Consider the following 18,767-nt stretch of genomic DNA (forward strand, 5'->3'; position numbering starts at 1 on the left):
TATTGTTGCCTGCAATCCCTCAGGATCCTCTTTTTTGGTAGCTGCAAAAATGTTCTGCTACTGGATTAAACAGCCTACCTTTTCTTATATCTCTTACATGTTCTTTAAGTCTGGCAGAAAAATTTCTCTTAATCTCACCTATATAATATTTATTACAGGGGCATCTAAGCCCATACACTATCCCTACACTATTACCTTATCTGCTATCTTTCTACTCACTTGCTTAGCTTTTCCAGGTCTTGTCTTAAACTCTCTCTCCCACCTTCAGGTGCTGCATCAGTGTTTGTGCTATTAGTAAAGAGGTTGTTCCTGTTCTTTTTTCTTGCAGATGTGATCTGAAACAAACAAAAAACGTACTAAAGAGTACAAGACCTAGTACTGATCTCCCTGATACTCCTGTGCTCACTATTTATACATGAGAATATTAGGGTCCAACCTAACACTCTCATACTGGGCAACTTCAACTACCCCTCCATTAACTGGGAAAACTACTCATGTACCAGTAGACTTGCCCAACGTTTCCTGGAATTCATTAATTCTACTGCCCTGGACCAGCTCATTCTTAACACCATTAGAGGTAGCAACATCCTTGACCTGGTCATTACTAACATGGGTAACCGTTGCTCAACACCAATAGTCAACTCCTCCCTGGTTAGATCTGACCGCAAACTAATCACCTTGGAAATCCACATCCCTATCATTACCCGCACACCCTGCAAAGGTAACCACTATGAAAAACTTCTCCAAAGCTAACTTTGGGCTCCTAAAAACAGAAGTGGCTAACTTCACGGCACCCATGCAAATGGAGATCAGTTGCATGACCACCGAATCATACACCAATGCACTGTATGAACACATACACAAATGCATGGATCTCACCATACTCAATAGAACCAAGATGCGCTCCTACAAAAAAAGGAAGCCAATCTGGTGGTCCCCCTGCCATAAAAAAACTCTATAACAGAAGAGGAAACTGATGTAGAATAGGAAGAATATACTGGCTGACAGATTCAGTGCCAACTTTACCCCCCCCCCCCACAAGGGACCAGTCACAATACCAGTAGATTGCCAGGCACCCAGTATTACTGCTGCACAGGTTAAAACAGCACTGTCTAAGGCTAATAATACAGCTTCTATGAGACCTGACAATATCCCTGGCTGTGGTCTACATGAACTACAGAATTAACTGGCACCTCACTTGTGTGCCCTGTTCAGTCACAGCCTCATCTCAGGCTTTGTCCCTACCAAATGGTGCACTGCTACAGTCATCCCTCTCCACAAAGGAGGAGTGACTACAGACCCTGGGAACTATCGCCCCATTAGCCTGATGAGTCTTATATGCAAAGCTATGGAATGCATCATCATGGACCTGATAAACAAAGATATAGGGAATCTCCAAACTCTGGATCCCACACGGTTTGGTTTTGTGAAAGGTAGATCATGCCTGCTCAACTTGGTCAACTTCTTTGAGTCAGTCACCAGAGCTGTGGATGAAGGCAAGGTGGTTCATACAGCCAACCTTGATCTGGCCAAGGCCTTTGATACCATTCCCCACTCAGAAATCATAGAAAAACTCACTAAGCTAGGCATCAACTCCTATATCACTAGATGTGTTGCAAACTGGCTCACAGGTAGAACCCACAGTGTGAAAGTAGCTGACTCCAAGTCAGACTGCCAACCAGTCACTAGTGGAGTCCCACAGGGTTCTGTCCTAGGTCCTCTCCTGTTTAGTATCTACTTCTCTGAAGTCCAGGCCAACATGAAGGGACTCTGGCTGACATAGTTCACAGACGATTGCAAGTTGGGAGCTATTATTAATTCCCTGAGTGATGTTGGCATCCTGTAGAAAGACCTCACTGAGACCGACTGGTGTCAGAACCATGGCCTTAAGCTCAATGCCAAAAAATGTGTCGTCATCCCCTTTTGGAAAAACCCAGTTCCCATAAATTACCACATCGATGGTAGTCCACTGAACATAGAAGGCGTTATAAGAGATCTGGGAACACAGGTTGACAGCAACCTCTCTTTTGACCACCACATTGCCACTGTGGTCAGAAAGTCCTTCTATGTGGCACATCTCATTACTAAGGGTTTTGCATCCAGGAAGAAAGAGGTCATTGTCTCCCTCTTCTCTTCCCTCATTAGGCCAGTCATTGAGTACAATGCCCCATTTGGCATGTACCTCACTAGACACCTGCAATAACTGGAGAGGCCGCAAAAGTACCTCACAAAGAGGATCCTAGGTCTTAAAAATTTGTCCTATATGGACAGACTAAAAAAACACCAACTATTCTGTCTCATATCGCCTACTTAGAGGCGATCTCTGCTTGACTTACAAAGCCATGTTTGACCCAGCTCTGTTGGGAATGCTACATCTAAAGAAATCCCAATCTCTCCGCACCACACGCTCCAGAGATCTCAACCTCATTACCCACTGCCTCCACTTCTACCAAAACTACTCCTTTTTCTCTCAAACCAGTCCCCACTACTTATATTAAATCCCTTCTGCTTAAACTAAAACCTTATTTCCCATCTTCCGATAACCTACTGCCCCTCTTTCTCAAACCTGTTGCCAACGCTATAGCCTACCGTATCTCAATACTCATACAAATCAGTCCTAGAATCTACTGTCCCTGACGTCTGGAAATCCTTGTACACCATACCACTTCACAAAGGAGGTAACTCTACTGATCCCTCTAACTATAGACCCATAGCCATTCTCTCCCCTCTCTCTAAAACCTTTGAAAAATCCATTCATACTCAGCTTATCAAATACCTAATTCAAGAAAACCTTCTCACCTCCACCCAACATGGCTTTAGGCCAAATCACAGTAACACCACTGCCTTTCTCTCTTTTCACTCATACTGTTGCAGAGGTGAAAGACACAAAAACAACTGGTGTCCTGTTTATTCCTTGACTTTTCGTAAGCAATTGATACTGTTTCTCACTCTAAGCTACTAAGTAAACTATCTGATACCTCACTAATAGGTTATAGTCAGTTAGATGACTAACCACTTGCTTCCCTTTCCTACCTGTCCAGACTGTAGTCCCCCAAGGCTCTATCCTAGGGCCTCTACTTTTCAATATCTTTACTAACAACCTCCACTCATCCTGCAGCACCTCCTCCCTTATACAATATGTAGATAATTCTACTATTCTCTCCTTCTCTGACAACATCCCTCACCTTCAGAATATTAATTAATAATCAACTAATCCTAAACCCTAAAAAAAAAAAAAAAAAAAAAAAAAAAAAAAAAAGAACTTATTTTCATTCCAAAACCTCTCTCCCATCATAAATCCACCTTCAGCATATCTTCTCTTAATAACACTATCATTAAACCTGAACCTCACACAAAGCTCCTTGGCACCATAGTTGATGACCAACTAAAATTCAACATACATATTCAATGCTGTATTAAAAAGACATCAAAAATTGGGACTATGCTGTAGAAATAAAATGTTTTTGACTCCTGACTCCAAACCTTTTCTGGCACAAGCTTTCTTTCTTCCCTGCCTTCTCTATCCTCTCCTATTTATACACACCTACAATCCACTTTAATAAAAAAACTAGCACAAATATATAACAAAATAGCTAAATTTGCCAGTAACCAACCGTACAAATCCCATCACTGTCTTGCTCTAAAACAAGTACAATGGCTCACATTTCCTCAACTCCTGCTTCCATACAAGCTACAATTCACTCACTCCTTGCTTAATCAACCTTCATCTTGTCTTTCCCTCTCCTCTCTAGTATCCCTCTGTAGTCCTTCTTGTACTCACTGAGTTCTGATCAACTCCTTCTTGATATTTACAAAGCTAACAAGAACATAGGCAAACTACTTTCTAAAAACACAGTGTTCCAAGCCTGGAACAAACTCCCCACAAATATTTGACAAATCAAACACAATGGCAATTTCAAAAAAGAACTGAAAAACTACCTTCCTAACACCAGCTCCTGCCCATACCAGGACCCTGCCTAATCACCTCAAACCCTCCCGTCCACTTCTCACTACCCTAATTACTTTTATCTCTTAGGTATATAGCTAATATAAACAGTATCAGCCCAATGAGAAATTATCAACTACTTCCTTGTACATATGTAAATAGTAACACTTCTATGCTATGTTATCTATCAAGATTGTTTTCTACTTTCTCTGTCTCATAACACCTCATTCTCTCCTTACCATGGCTACCTCTCCATACATTTCACACCTAAAAATGATATACTTTCACACTGTTACCTTAACCCTCCTCATACTCATCAGTCACCTAACATCTTATCAAAATTGCCTGCACAATTTCAGCACCTTCAACACCTTACCAGACCCTCTATCACTCTAAATTCTACACATAAACTGTAGCATTGCCTCTAACCTCTATAACATAACCTACATAAGTAACTTTCCATACAAATGCATCCCACCTCACTCAAAATCACCTTGAAACTTAGCAAATCTCTAGCCAGTATCAGTAAAGATCTATTATAGTCCACTTCATTTCTAAAACTAAGCAGAGACATGCACCCTAACCATGGTCCCAGGCTTACTCATCAATAACCAGTTCCTCCTAACCCCATCTCAAACTCTGCTATATATGTCTCTCCTAAAGCCTCTAACCTCCTACTACTCAACATGAATGTAAGAAGCATATTGAATAAAGTCCATGATCTTCACACATGCCTATCCCTATATTCCCTAGATATCACCATATTCACCGAAACCTGGCAAAAGCCTGATATAAAGAACAATGAAATTTTACCTCCAGGCTATAATATTCACTGATGTGACAGAAAAAACAGACGGAGCAGTGTGGTAGCCATAACGTACATGCAAAACTTACAACTAGAACTTATACAACCAAACACCCCTGAATATTTACTAAGCTAAAAATCAATAACAATAAAAACATAGCTATAATCACCACCCATATTCTTCCCAGCAATAACACTAACACAATTGAGGAAATACTTCACTGGATTTCAGTTACCTTCTCACAAGAAACCATCATAATGGGTGACTTTCAACACTGACTGGTACTCTTACAACTCTGATAATCTTACAGATTTCATCAATCTTCATGGTTTTTCACAATTACTCCAATCCACAAGAAGTGACAAAGCCACCAACTGACAATCTATCTTAGATAGGATCCTTACCAACAAACCTCCCACAGCCTCTCAGTCAGGATGCCTCCCTAATACTCTCAGTGATCATCTCCCTACTTATTTAGTCAGATTTCATATTAACCTCCACAAACAAACCTTTTTCCATCAAACTCACAGCAAAAAGAACTTCAACACCCACACATTTATCACACTATTACAACTCTGTGATTGGTCTCCACTCAAAGCCCTCCCTCTTGATGCTGCCATTCAATAGTTGCAGGGGAAAGGAAGCATGATGCATATGTATGGTTACACTTCAAAACATCTAAAACTCATAACATCTAAATTCAAAACATTGAGACCACAACATCTAAAACCCAAAACTTTTAAAACCCATAACATTGAATTTCATAACATTGAAACTTTGCACCACAACATCGAACACTACAGATCACATGAAAATAACATCCCCTCAACCTATAACAACACCAAACTAACAAACACAGTTTTTATAACATTTCTGCAGGCAGCCAAGCCTTCCTGCACTCACCCCCCCCTGTAAATTAAATATACCAGCTCCAAGATCGCACTACAGTGGGAAAAATTTATTTCCTAACCCCACTGTATCGCGATCACCATAAAGAATGTACTATCACTTACCTGTACAGCCTAAAAACCAAGTACATAGTGGCAAAATAAACACTATATAAATATTATAAATTCCTACACTATATAAATAATAACTATATAAATAAAAACTACAATATCTCATACTGATACCACAAGAATAACAGATTAAACTATAACATTTACATGTTTCATGATACACTATTCCATATTATACATTTTCGATGTTATGAAATTCGATGTTGTGGGTTTTAGATGTTGTGGTCTCGATGTTTTGAATTTAGATGTTATGAGTTTTAGATGTTTTGAAGTGCAACCATATGCACAGCTGACAGCAATAGGTTGGAAAATATTGTTGTACTCTGATTGTTCTTTCAATATCATCCTAGTTTGACTTCAAAGGGGTACAGTGAAAGTGTCTGCCTTTTAGGTCCAAGGCAGCATGCTGTGTACATGAATGACAGCAACAACTTGAAATATGACTATGACTATTTGTCCTTTCACTTCCATCCCAATTTAATACCAGAAGGGTAGACAGAAACTGATATTCCCTTTTTTTTTTTTGGGGGGGGGGCAGTCATCCCAGATATGATTTATGTGCTCTCACAAGTGTTTTCTTCTCAGTTTGTGGGTATCTGCTACTCAGTTTATTGGTAAATACTCTGTCATCATCTTTGAACATTAAGCTTTGCACATAAGTTATTTTTTTCCTTGAATGAAAAAAATAGTTACTTTCCTAAGGGGTGATTTTTGTTCAGGCCATCATTGAACCAAAGGTTGTAGAAAAAAATCTATAAAATTCACCTTTGCTCAATTTGAACCTAATAACGTCTAGTAGGCTTGTGGTCCCTAAACTTCCAACTTAATTAAATTCTTTCCTAGATACATATTACATTATACTCTTGGCCATTCAGGATGTGTTGAAGGTATGCAGGAAAAAAATCTAACAAGTACAACAATGTTCAGTAAAACAAAAGTGCTCTAGATAGTATCAGAAGACAAGAATGGAAGGAAAACGGGAGAACAGTGGGATATATGCCAGGGTGACAGTAGATGTCAGGGGTAGGGAGGGCCATGGAACACTTTATCTAAGGCTGATATCATCTAAGATTACCTATGTAACCTCTATGTATTACATTTAAAAACTGGTGCTTATGGGTGTCACTTGCTGAAAGGGGTGGGTCTACCCAAAGACAATGGTATGATCTGATGTTGTCAATTTTCATTCATTCCTCAACAGTTTGGCTTGGATCTGACCCTCAGATCTGAGCCAGTCATTATTTTTGCTTGTAGCCACTAGAAAACTCTCAACCTCCTCCATTACCCATAATGCATTATCATCTAACATACCTCAGATCTGTTTTGCCACTTTCACATTTGGATGTGGTGATTGGGAGCTCTTGAACTTGTTAGTTGTTTTTGGGGAGATAAATCAAACTTTTTCCAGTTACTTATTATTGTATCATTAAACGTTTTCCAGCTATTTGTTATTGCATCGTTAATAACTTTAGCTTTTTGTTATTTATCGTATTTATACCTCCCTTTCCTACACTGTTTGTGTGTTTCTCCTTACCACAGTTGGTAAGTTTTTCCTTTCCCTTTACTTACTTACACTTTACATGTATCCTTAAATACCATTGTTGGTATTTATATAGATATATATATATATATATATATATATATATATATATATATATGTGTGTATACATTTTTTTTCAGGAATGCTAACACAAATTGTCACTTTCTGATGCACACATCTTATGTGTGTACTATCTAGGCCCACAACACCTACAAATCAACTGTAAAATTTGTAAAACTTTCAATCTGTGTGCTACAGTGGGTAGAAAGAACAAACTTATTTTGAAATGGCTACTACCTTCTTTTTCAGAAGCTCTGTCTGGGGCTCATCCCCCTAACTAAAACTCAAGGACCCATCTACTAAGCCTTCTGGTCCTTCTAAATCCTTGACCCCCTCATCAAATCTGACAATGGAACCACCAAGGAAGAAACACAAGAAGACAGTTCCAAAGATGACTCCTACCCAGCCAGCGCTGGATAGTAAAATGGTTTACTTGGATCTCAGTCTCTCGGATATGATGCCATTACCCAAAACATCTTATTCTCCCTCTATAGATCCTGTCCCCTTTCCTCGAATCCTGCCAGAACTCTAGATCACCATCAGTGACATCATCTCGTTCTTCCAGAAGTCTGACCGAAGCTGATGTGGACAGAATAATGAGGAAGTTCCTTCGGGTGCATATACAGATGGGAGTTCTTCTGACCCCTACCCCTTCAGGTCAGGAAGCCTTTGTTGGCACTACACCACTGATCTCAGCTCCTTCTCTGCTCTGACCTATCATTTCAGATTCGGATGACTCTCAGAGCTGACGATTCCCTGTTGGATTTGAGGTGCTAGAGTTGACTCCAAAATTGTCAGAGCCTTCTCTACCTCTCAGAGCTTCAGCATTGGATAGCTCAGCTCCAACATCTGCCTCTGGTAGATTGCCTTTGGGGCATGGGGAATCAATGGATCGGAAGCTTGGCTTCTTGGCTCTATTGACTTCCTTCTGCCTGGAGAATTCTGCCTTTGAGGAGGTGGACAGAGTGTTCTCTGCTTCTGTAGGATGGACAGTTCTTCCATCCTCAGATGTTCCCTCAGAATCCAATATGTCTTTGTGCCTTGAGCCCCATCATTCCACTTCACAGGGACAGCCAGCCCAAAATCTCCAGGCTACCCAGCAGGGTATTACTATTTCTTCCAACACTTCTCTGAAACACCCCACCAAAGAAGCCCTTAGAGAAAGGAAGTGCAAGAGGAGGCACTTGGTCTCCCCTCAGGAGTCTGTCACTGAAGATACAGATTTCAATGATGAGGAAGGGTCCCCAAGATCTCCATCCTAAGAAGTCTCATTTGGAGTCATCCTAGAGATCCTAAAGCAGAGGGGTGGTTGGTCTACCAATAACCCTTCCAAAGAGAAATCTGTATTCCTAGAGACTCTGCCTGCTGACACGCTCATTGACTTGATCTCTAGGTGGGCGTGGAAGGAACCAGACAGAATTGAGCCAATCCCCAATAGACCTGAACGGATTTTGACACCACCTGTAGGAAAGGAATTTTTAGCAAGAGAGTTTCCATAGATGCCATGGTTGTGGCAGGGGCCACCAAGAAAAAACTCACACAGCAGAGGTCTTTGTCCATCCCCCTAACAGGGAGTCTAGGGAGATGGACAGATTTGGGAAGCATGTGTATGCTTCAGCTTCATTTGCACTCAGATCTCTGAATTATTTGGCACACTTCACGAAATTACAGAGGGATTTGATTAAAGAACTTTCAAACTCCCTCTCTGGGACCAGTACTCTTAAGGCTCAGTCTTCTGTGGCCTTGCAGTTGGCTACCCTTCAATTGATCACTAACTTGTCCATGAGGCTTATCTCCCTTGTAGCTGAAGATACCTCAAGGGTGGCAGGTTCAGGCATGCATGCCTGGATGTGCCTATATGACTTTGCAGATCCCTTCACGTCTTTTTTTTGTCAATGCTCCTTTTGACTGAAGTTCTTTTTTTGGCCCTAAAGGTAAGGACACACTCTTCAGTTGCAAGCAAGATGAAATGACCCTCTCTGCAGTTGGGGTACAGTTTTGACTCCTCAAAGGACCTTTTCCATAAATCAATGACGAGGTCAGAAAATGTGACTCATGAAGTCCCATGGTCCTTTTCAAGATCCACATGGAAATATTTCCCCCAGGGGCAAAGGGGGGGGGATTTGAATGGAAGAAGCTGCCCATGTGGCAAATGAAGCCTGCCAAACCAGAGGTGCAGAGATTCCTTCTCCAACAGATCTTACCAGCACTCCTGAAAGGCATCATGATTGTCTGCACCTGGAGGCAATCAGGGATCATTTATCCCTGCACCAGAGAGCCTGGCTAGACATTACAAAAGATATATGGGTGCGCAGGATTATTTCCAGAGGTTATATGATTCCCTTTTTCATACCTCTCCACCTATATGCAAAATTCCTGATGTTCTACCCAGTCAGAGGAAAGCAGACACACTAGAAATACAAAAGCTGCTAGATAAAAGAGTCAATCAGGAGGTCCCACCAGACCAGACAGAATCCAAAACGTACTCAATATACATTTTAGTGCCAAAGAAAACAGGGGACTGGAAACCAATTTTGCATCTCAGCAGTCTGAACAAATCAGTTCAGCACACCAAGTTCTGGATGGTTATGGTTCAGTCCATTCTGCTCTTTTTTGTGCAAGGATGACTAGATGTGCTTGACAGACATCCAGGATGTGTACTATCACAAAAAATGAACAGACAGTCCAAAAGATATTTACACTTCTGTCTGGCAGTCAGTTGCACTGCTCTTTGGCATCACCAGAGACCCCAGGGTATTCACCAAATGCATGGCAGTAGTAGCAGCTCACTTGAGACTACAGGGATTTTGAGCGTTTCTTTACTTGGATGACTGTCTCATTACCATGTCAATCAGGCATCTACTGATAAGAGATTAAGACCAGGTATTCCAAATTTGCTCCAATTTAGAAATTATGGGTCTATATTAGATAAACTAAAGTTTACCTTAGCGAATGCTCTAATAATCGAAAATTCTAGACCTCGATATATGTTTTGTGAGATTGTGGTACAGTGAAGATCGCAATATTTGCCCCTTTCCTCACTGTAGTGTGATCTCAGAGTTGGTATATATATTTAGTGGAAGTTGTGGGGGGCACAGCCCCCTACAATAGCGAGTTCGAGATCTGGTATTTTCAATTATTAGACTGTTCACTAAGGTAAGCTTTTGTTTATCTAATATAGATCTGAAATTACCATAAATTACAACAAATCTCAGTTAGAACCATCTCAGACATTGGATGTCACAGGAGTGATTTTTAACACAGTATCAGTGACAGCTGCACTTCCTCTCTCTAGACTACAGACTATCAGATTCCAGATCAGAAAGATAATTTACAATTCCACAGTCTCAGCCTGATTTATCCTACAAACCTTGGGATCAATGTCTGTGGCTATAGTTCTAGTTTCATTAACAAGATTTCACATGAGAATTCTTCAATGGATGCTAGTGACACAATAGCCTATTCTTTATCAGCACATGTTGGCCCCAATAAGGATTGCCCAGGCATGAAAAAGATACCTTTGGTGGTGGATTCAATCAGACCAGGTACTGCAAGGCCGTCCCTTCATTCCCCTCTACCCAAGGCCATAGTGATCATGGACGCTTCCCAGATTGAGTGGGAGGGCAAATCCTGGGGAAAACAGTCCAAGGCACTTGGTCCCTGAAGTAGCCAATATGCATTTCAATGTCCTGGAGTTAAGAGTGGTGCTTTTAGCACTGCAGGCCTTCCAAGACGCTCCTCCTTTTGGGACAGTTGTAATTCAGACAGATAATCTGTCAGTGGTTTGGTACATCAACAAACAAGGAGGAACTAGGTCTTACCTCTTGTGTCGAGAAGGTATAAGAATGTGGCAATGGGTAATCTCATCCAACCAATTTCTGATAGCAATGCACATTCCAGGGAAATCCAACACAATAACATACAAATTGAGCAGATTCATTTTAATACCTCATGAATGGTCTCTCAACATGAAGATGGCAGAAATGATTTTTCACTAATGGAGCCAGCTTTGCATCTGAACTAAACAACAAGTACAGCAGCTTCTTTGTCCTAATCCCCGAACAGGGGGAAATGCTGGGAGATGCTCTATGACATGATTGGCCCACCGGTCCCTTCTATGCATATCCCCTGACTCCCTTAATCCCTAAATTTCTGCAGTAAGCTTTAGAGTTGAAGAGCAAAGTCATCTTTATTGTACCTTACTGGCCTCGACAGATTTGGTTCCCCTTTCCTTAGCCTCATCTAGTCTAGCAGCCTTGGATTCTGGATCTGATTCCTGACCACCTGTCTCAATCAATAGAGTTCACCTGGAAAGCTCAAGCCTAAAGCTGACAGCATGGTTTCTCTACTTCCATTAATAGCCAGACAACATATACTGTCTTCCCCTGTCCATCATATACTTCTGTCTTCTCACAAACCTTGCACAAGAAAACTTTACAAAAGTAAATGGAAAAGGTTTATTTTTTGGGAACATCAGAGAAATGTTAACCTCTTTTCAGCTACTGTACATAGTGTCCTTGAATTTTTGGCAACAATTTTCAGTGAATCAGCTAGCTGCTTAACTATTTCAGTTCAAATAGCTGCCATCTCTAATTTCCACATAGGAATTGAAAACTCCACCTTGACTTCATCAAAACTTCACAAGACTGTCTTGAAAGGTACTCTTCTTGAGGCCTCCTTATAAGGATCCAGCCCCTCCATGGGACTTAAATTTAGTACTACATCCTTAATTCATTCCCCTTTTGAACCAGCAGCAAAATGTGGTCTAAAGTTTCTGACCTGGAAGACCATATTTTTGGTAGCCATCACCTCTGCTAGAAAGATGTCAGAACTCCAAGCATTGTCTTCTAAACCTCCCTACTTGATTTTTCAAAGGGATAGGGTGGCATTGTAAACCAATCCTTCTTTCTTTCTAAGGTGGTGTCAGAATCGAATGTCAAACAGTTCATTAGTCCACCAGTTTTCTTTCCATATTTTGCAAACAAAGGTGAATATATGTTATACTTATTGGATGTTCACAGACAATTACATTTCTACTTGCACAAAACAAAGGACATCAGAAAAACAGATCAATTATTTGTCTCCTTTGTGGATTTGAAATTGGGTAAGCCAGTTACAAAGATAACTTTGGCAAGATGGCTTACAATTTGCATATCATTTGTCTACAACAAGCTGGGTCTGTCCTTACCAAAACCTTTAACAGCCCATTCAACCAGATCCATGGCAACATCTTCAGTATTTTTATCTAAGGCTTCCATGTGTGCAGCTGCAACTTAAGCTAATCTTCATACCTTTATTACTCATTACAAATTGGATCTGGTCTTGAGTGGAAGAGCAGCCAACTGTGCTCAACTGTGCTCAGGTATATCCATCCCTAGAGTCCATCCGGGTGTTTAGGTACCTATGGTCTCTGTCCTAGCTGTTGAAGAATGAATTCAAATTGACAACATCTGATAAAGAAGTTAGGTACTCACAATAACGTTCCATCTGTGTTGTCCATTTTCATTCTTCCTCAACTCCTGTCCCACCAACCCCCCCCACCTTTTCTAATGACTCCTGGAAGATCAAAAGCTTATAAGGACACTACTGTTCCTTATGTTGAGATCCAGATATTGGATTCTTCTACCAGGATAACTATAATAATATTTCTTGGATTATGTAAACCAGCAAACAAAATCATAGGTATGTTAGGGGATAGTGCATTATGGGTAAGGAGGAGCTCAAGAGTTTTCTGGTGGCTGTAAGCTAAAGTAATTGCTGGATCGAATCCAAGGTTCAGATCTGAACACAACTGTTGAGGAAGAATGAAAATGGACAACACAAATGGAACATTATGGTGAGTACACAACTTATTTTTTCATTTTTGCAGGGGGTGTGGCTTATCTGTCAGGAAATGAAAGGATGAAAAGGTGGCAACTCTACCACCAATCACAGTGTATAAAGCTATTACATGACTTGTGTGTGTGCAGTTGAATAGTACGATGAGGCCTACACCAAGACAACCCCGAGGTATTACCCACATATGGTTTCCTGCATGGGGATGTGTGGAGGACCACCTTCACCACAGGCCCAATCCAGACAAATAAAACCATGGCACTTTATTCCTAAATGCTTTATTCCATGCATGTGCCCCTCAAATTATCTATGGTATTATATCAGTTATTCTCATTAGGAATAATATATATAATTATTGACCATGGGATGAGTAAGACCAATCTATAATCAAATGAGATAGACTATTTTGAGCACAAAAAGGGAAAATGGTCAGTCTTAAAATTGTCCATAAGGCCAGCTAGCCTAGTACTTACTTATGAATCTATGGCACATATATAACAAGAGGAAGCCCATAACTGCTATTGAGGCTTATGGTTATCTTTTCCAACAGTACTCCCAGAAACAGACAAGAAAGTCGTGTTTGCTGAAAGGTCCAATGAAGCATTACAATGTCAGTGGACACTGTCAATGGAACTGTAGGCCCTCTGTGCTCCTCCACCTACAAAGAAGCACACCTTCTTTCCCATAGCCATAGTCCTTTAAAGGAGGTGCTTCTAAAATGCTATGTAGATGCAACACCCGCACAGTCATGCCGAGCTATGGACAACAAGGTATTATGCAATTATGCCACTTGCAGATACAAGTTACAAGCCCCACATTCCCTATAGTGGAAACTAGTACAGCTAATATATGTCTGTCCCCTCAGCAAACAGACATGTACCACTCAAAGGTCTCACACTGAGTAATGTACTTTGGAACCCTCCCTTACATGACAATACAGCACGTAGGGCAGTATATGTCAGTTATAAAGAATCAAACAGAACAGTTCATGTGACATACCGTAGATATTAACAGTGATTAGGGAACATGCAGTCATAGGTTCATAGATTATATATATTAGGCTAATGACCACCAGGGCCTTTATAAGCCTAGCTCTGCAATCCAAGCCAACTGTGTCCCTATGTATTACATGTGATTATTTGGAGAGGTTATGTTAATTAGAAAGTTTCTAGAGGTTATGGGAAGGTATTACTGTTTGCCTCTGTCAGACATGAGTTTTAGTCTGTGACTTTGGCACCAGTCATGTGTCTGTAATAAACCCTCTTGTAAGATGTTTGTGTCATGGAAGGAATCTATGGTAGCTCCCAGTTTGCAGTTATTTGCAAACCTGATCTGCCAAAGACTCCTGACAGCATTTACCGTAGAGAAGTAGATGTCAAATAGGATTGATTCCAAAACTAAGCCCTGAGGTACCCTGCTGGGGACCAGTCTCTTACTGGAGGTGGTAGCACCAATCCTGTCTTCTTGGGTTCTGTCTGTAAGCCAGCTGGCAATCCAGCAAGTTATATATGGATTTATGCCTAGTTCAATGAGCTTGTCAATTATATCTAAGCGGGGTATTTTATCTAACTCTTTAGCCAGGTCTGGATAGGTGGCATCCGCCAATTTTCCCTCATCCACTGCTTTAGTGACCTTCTCAAAGAAGTCCACAAAGTTTAGTAGGTATGACCTTCACTTGACAAAGCCAAACTGGGTTAGGTCCAGTGCCTGAAGGTTGCCTATGTGTTTGTTGATCATTTCCATGATAATTTAATCCATGGATGCATATTAGACTAGTTAGACTAATAGTTCAGTAGTTTCTAAGGTCAGTTGATGGTCCACCCTTGTGAAGTGGGATAACTATTGCAATCCTTCATTCTCACATTCTCACGGTACAAAACCTGTTTTGAGACTATAGTTGAAAAGTGACTCAGGTGGTCCTGGTAAGTCATGTTTCAAGTTATTTGGAAGGCATCCCCAGATATTGTTGAAGCCCAATGAGGCTGTGTTTTTGGCCTTAGCACGTGCCAGCTTCCTGTTAATAGTTTGGAAGTTATGCTAGTAGGTATTTCATGGGGAAGAAGTCTGAGCTGAATTTGTCAGTCAGCATATTCGCTGTGTCACTCTGCTTAGTGAAGGTAGCACCATTGACCACCAGTCTGGCACACTGGTGTGTGTTGCGTTACAGGTTTTGGACACAGCTGTAGAAAGCCTTGTGGTTGTCTTTAGTCTGTGAGGCTATCTTGATCTTGTAATTGGCATGGCTGGACTTAATTAATCTTAGTTTCTTGTTTAGCTTAATCAGAGAGCTACTAGTCACATATCTGTGAATTTATTTCTGCTCAATATCTGAGCTGTTTGGCTGGCTGCTATATACCTACAATCAGCTGTATTACAACTGAGCTAAGTACAAAATTGCAGTGTTAAAGAAAGTACTGCATTTTATTTTTCTGTTTATTTGTTTCGTTTAAATATTGTGGTCTCTCTGTCTCTCTGCAGTTAGTGGGGTTATTTTTGTTTTTACTTCTTTAATATTCAGTGATAAACTCTTAGCATAGAGTGTTTCTCTGTGCTTATAAGTGTTAGTCACATATCTGTGAATTTATTTCTGCTCAATATCTGAGCTGTTTGGCTGGCTGTTATATACCTACAATCAACTGTATTACAAGCTGAGTTAAGTACAAACTTGCAATTTTAAAGATAGTACTGAATTTTATTTTTCTGTTTATTTATCTTTTTCATTGAGCATTGTGTTTTTTTCTGTCTCTCTGCAATTAGTAGGGATTATTGTTGTTTTCACTTCTTTAATATTCGGTGTTACACTCGTAGCAGAGGGGTTTTCTCTGTGCTTGGAAGTGTTAGTCACATACCTGTGAATTTATTTCTGCTCAATATCTGAGCTATTTGGCTGGCTGCTATATAACTACAATCAAATGTATTACAACTGAGCTAAGTACAAACTTGCAGTGTTAATGAAAGTACTGCATTTTATTTTTCTGTTTATTTGTTTCATTGAATATTGTGGTCTCTCTATCACTCTGCAGTTAGTGGGGGTTATTGTTGTTTTCACTTCTTTAATATTTGGTGTTAAACTCTTAGCCTAGAGGGATTATCTGTGCTTATAAGCGTTAGTCACATATCTGTGAATTTATTTCTGCTCAATATCGGAGCTTTTTGGCTGGCTGCTATATACCTGCAATCAACTGTATAATAAGCTGAGTTAAGTACAAACTTGCAGTGTTAAAGATAGTACTGCATTTTATTTTTCTGTTTATTTATTTGTTTTATTGAATATTGTATTCTCTCGGTCTTGCTACAGTTAGTGGGGGGTTATTGTTGTTTACATTTCGTTAATATTCAGTGTTAAACTCTTAGCCTAGAGAGATTCCCTGTGCTTATAAGTGTTAGTCACATATCTGGGAATTTATTTCTGCTCAATATCTGAGCTGTTTGGCTGGCTGCTATATATTACGAACCACTTCACCAAACAAACAAGCAAAAAACTGTTAAAACGAACCAGGAACAATGAGAGAAGTTCTTCTGTATGTTGAAAAATCCAAGTATTTATTATACTGTTAAAATGTTAGCGTTCGATTTAAAAGTGTATATAAGATATACGCTTTCAGCAAAATAAGTATCTCGCCTTCCTCAGACAAACAGAATACTAGTTACTCTTCTAGCATTTATACATGGTTTAAAAATTGATAACCAGTCAGCATGTAGTGCATTTCCTAATTAAGTTTTCACCATGACAACCTTAAACAAGAAAATGCTTTTACCAGTCTTGCTCAACTTGACACATATTTAAAACACAAAAGCACCTTGTTTCTTATGCTTTTGCTGTTGTTTAACAGTGATCTTGTATAAAGTGCAGATACTAATATCGTCTAAAATTACGAATAAAAAATAATGAATAATAAATAATATTGATGATAAAGAATAAATAAATAATAAATAAATGAAAATAAAAGAAATGTTGAATGTGGTACATATTACCCTTCCTTACTGCAGACTAGATGAATGGTTACCTATTAAGAGCCAGCCACTTTAAAATACACTTAATTGATGTAACATCATTTATACCAGGAAAGATGTGTGCCCTCGTTTTGATTTGCCATGAAAGTTCATCCATCTCCAGAAGGATTTGCCAGGCTCCACCTCTAATGTCAGATTCCCTATGTTCTAATATTATATAACTGAAGGAGTGATCACCATACTCCATAATATGCCTAGCTAAGGCATTAGTACTATCCTTCCTACTAATGGCATACTGATGCTCGTAGATTCTAGATTTGAATCTACGCTCAGTCTTGCCTATGTAGAAGGCTTTACAGAAATTACACTTAGCAGCATAAATGATGCCTTTAGTTTGGCAATTGTAATGGTTGTTAATCTTATAAACAATATTGTTGAGACTAATGTGGCTACAGACCTTGACATGTCGGCACTGGGCATATGTACCACATTTGAGCATGCCATGTGGTCTGTTAGAATGCTGCTTCTTTATCTTGTTTTGTAAAATACTTTTCAAGTTATTTCCTCTCCTATATGTTATTTTTGGGCCATTAATTAAACTTCTAGCTATACACTGATCTGTTCTAATTAAGTCCCAGTTTTTATGGTGAACAGGACCGGAGATGCTTCTCAGAGTATATTTACTCAAGTGGATAACTCGAATGAAGCTCGTGACAACAGTATTGGCAACCTTATTGCTTTAGCCCAGGCTTTACTAGGTCGTATGGACTCACTCTCACAGAAAGTGGATTCTATCAATGTTCAAAGTATTTCGGGTGAGAACAGGGCTTTAAATCAGCAGAGTTCAGCCGGTAATCCAGTGGTAAACAGAGATGAAGGACATAATAACAATGCAGCTGGTGGAAATGGTGAGTTGAATCACATTAATGGCACTGCTGAAATGCCTGTATCTAATGGTAATAATGCTGCAGTTCCTCAAGCTGCAGGCAGGAACAATTTCCCAATTACTAGTGGAATTATTCCAGTAATGAATAACTTTTTAGATAAAAACATTTCTTTTGGAGACATTAATAATTCTAGTACAACATTGACTGTATCCAATGAAGAAGTGAATAACAGCTTACCAAACAAAATCGAGGTTTTTGATGCAAAGCTATTCAAATGTAAAAAATGGTGTCATATCTTGAAGAATGCATCTGTAATAAAATCATTCCAAAAGGGTTACGCCAATGGCGTTTCCCAGCAGGCTTGACGGATGATAGCATTTTCTATCATGAATTGATAGAATTATTCGATAAACAAGGTCAGGAATTCTTGCAAGCACTTATTTTGTTTTATACTAAAGACATTTCTAGTCTTAAAATTGATCTTGAAAAACTTGAAAATGAAATAAAGTCGGATGCAGAATTCCTGAGGTATAAATATGGATACTGTAGAATTTTTTCAAGCATTGATGCCACTATTGAAAAGCTCCTCTTAACCAAAAAGAAGAAAATAGCCAGAGACATTAAAGACTATGCTAATAAGCAGGCATATCCTAGACTTTCCAATAAAGCCCCAGGGAGACTTAATGCTAATTTACAACCTGGCCAAGGTATCCTCGAGCT

This window comes from Protopterus annectens, chromosome 6.part0 (assembly GCF_019279795.1).
Source record: "Protopterus annectens isolate FY-2018-M chromosome 6.part0, PAN1.0, whole genome shotgun sequence".
Lineage (NCBI taxonomy): Eukaryota > Metazoa > Chordata > Ceratodontiformes > Protopteridae > Protopterus > Protopterus annectens.